The sequence below is a fragment of the Phalaenopsis equestris genome, unplaced genomic scaffold, assembly GCF_001263595.1.
Source record: "Phalaenopsis equestris unplaced genomic scaffold, ASM126359v1 Scaffold000803, whole genome shotgun sequence".
NCBI classification, from domain to species: domain Eukaryota; kingdom Viridiplantae; phylum Streptophyta; class Magnoliopsida; order Asparagales; family Orchidaceae; genus Phalaenopsis; species Phalaenopsis equestris.
The window spans coordinates 302,564-305,208 of NW_018165243.1; the positions used below are offsets into that span (position 1 = coordinate 302,564).

The 2,645-nt window shown below is 45.2% G+C and overlaps 1 pseudogene; it reads right to left on the reverse strand.

Annotated features, from left to right (window-relative positions):
- The window catches only part of LOC110031390, a 2,715-nt pseudogene extending 983 nt beyond the window's left edge, over window positions 1-1,732 (reverse strand).
- Between the last annotated feature and the right edge of the window lie 913 nt (window positions 1,733-2,645).

Genomic DNA, 2,645 nt, shown 5'->3' on the forward strand with positions numbered 1-2,645 from the left:
TGTCGGAGAAAAAGAAGCGGTCGGGGCTGCCGTTGGGCATGTAGTCGTAGATGAGGAGGAGGTCTCCGTCGCGGCGACACCAGCCTTGCAGTTGGACGAGGTGGCGATGGCGGAGTCGGCCGATACTGTCGATTTCCGCTACGAATTCGCGGATCCCCTGTTTGGAATCGTGGGAGATACGTTTAACGGCGATGTCGGCGCCGGTGGAAGGTAGGACGCCTTTGTAAACTTTGCCGAACCCGCCGACGCCGAGGAGCTCGCGGTCGCGGAAGCCTTTGGTGGAGCGGTGGAGTTCCTTGTAGGAGAAGCGATGTGGGCCGTGTTCTAGCTCCCATGGTTCGATGAGCTCAGAGTTCTTGCTGCAGTAGAAGCAATAAGCGGTAATGGCGGCGGCACTGAGGATGATAACGGTGGCGGATAAGGATGCGATGACGATGATAAAAGTGGAATCTTTCTTCATTGCTTTGGATAGTTCGGAGAGAGTTGGGAGAGAGGAGAGGTCCAATGATTGAGCCGCACCGTTCATCTTGAAGCTCCAGCCTAAGAGGTAGTGGGAGCTGGAGAGGAGGCCTGTGGAAGCTGAGAAGCCGATGAACATCTCGTCGTGGAGGATTTGATATAGATCAACCGGAAAGGAAATCAATGGTGAAATGGGCTTTGTGGAGAGAGGGGAAACTGACACATTGAGAACTTTTGTGGCCCCATCGTAGTCTATCCAGGCTTGGATGGTGTTTCCGCTTTTGAGATTGAGGGGTTGCTGGGAACCGGAATCGGAGTCGAAGTAGACAACATCTGCGAATTTGGATGAGATAAGGCTGTCGATGTCGACGCCGATGTGGTTGTCATTGATATCCCTGAACTCGAAGTCCTGCACAGTGTCGAATTCAACGGCGAGGAGGTGGTCGGTGGTATTTCCGTTATCGGAGGAATTCAGTAGGCCGAAGTACTGGCTGGGATATGCGCCGGGAAGCTCGCGCGTGGGGGAGAGCACAAAGGCGAATCCATGGCCTCCGAGCTTTGGGTACTGAGGGACGATGGCGAATGCAAAGGCTGTAGAGAAGGAAAAGATTTCGCTTTCGCCGGCGCCGGCGGAGTTCTTGAAGCGGAGAGGCTGCGGATAGAAGGCGCGGCCGATGAGACGTGTTGAGTCGTTCGTAAGCCGCAGGATCCCGCCTTTTTGGATCTCAGCAACCCCGTTCAGGCTCACATTAATGCTTCCGCCGCCGGAGAAGCCATTGCATATGAACTCCTCCTGCTGTGATGAGGAGAAGGTGAGGAGATGCAGCAAAAAGAACAAGATGAGATTTTTAAACATGATGGGAACGGGAGAGCTGGCGATTAATGGGGGAGAAACAAGAAGGTCACAGCTTTCCGTTCTTACTACATGGAAATTCTCCAGTTAGCTATCAAAGAGGTGAAACGGAAAAAGAAGCAAAGCGGTCGTGATGTTTGGTCTGCAAGACAAATTCTTAGTTCATTCATTGTGTAAGCCTTCGTTTCTCAGCTGGCCGACAAATTTCTACGTAAGCTCTGAATACTTTTTCTCAAAAAGAACCAAAAATGATTAAGCTCTCAACCAATTTGTATAAAAACGGAATGCTTTGCCAGCTGCTCTAAGAGGAAGTAAACTATAATTCAATAATCATATCCGAAGAGGGAAAAGGTGGAAAGAATGAGAAATATTTTTCCTGCAGTTCAGAACAAATTATATATAAATAAAAACTCTTCATAAACCAAATGGAACGAGACTCCGCATATTTAATAATCCAATAAAACAAATAACGAGTCAATAAACCTTTTTTCAAAACAGCCGTTTCACAGACAAAAAAATATTACATCAATACTACGCACGGACGCACGTAGAAATACCGTGCACGTAGAAATACCGTGTGTAGCCAATAAAATCATGTCACGAGCGACAAGAGAAAAAAAACGGCGCAGTAACACGGGGAATATTCCCCCCGTGTTATTCATGTGTTATTGCGTGTTATTCATGTGTTATTGTCTGTTATTCATGTGTTATTGATGTGTTATTGTGTTATTATAACATCAAGAATATTCTCAGGATACAATAACATATGAATAACACACAATAACACTTGAATAACACGGGAATATTCCCGACAGAGAAAAAAACAGCGCAGTAACCGACAGAGAAAAAAACAAAAACAGCGCAGTAACACGGAGAATATTTTCCCCCGTGTTATTAATGTGTTATTGTGTATTATTGATGTGTTATTGATGTGTTATTGTGTTATTATAACACCAAGAATATTCCTATAAATAATACACAATAACACATGAATAACACAGAGGGGAATATTCCCCGTGTTACTACGCCTTTTTTTTTTCTCTGTCGCGCAGGGTATCGTGGCTTTATTTTATTAGCTATGCATGTTACTCTACGTGCGTAGTACTGATGTAGTATTTTTTCTTCAGAGACAAGTTATTTGTATATTTAGGGAAATACTACAACAACAACAGATATTTAGCCAAACATTTTCTTTGTGAGGTGGTCGGTGCAAAAATATTGCTCCTCAGGCCTCAAAAGTCAAAAACCTAACATGAGGAGATTATCCCCTGGCCACATTCTCATCTCCATTACTATGAGACTCTGTTACTAGTTCGAGCTGATTGCAAAATTT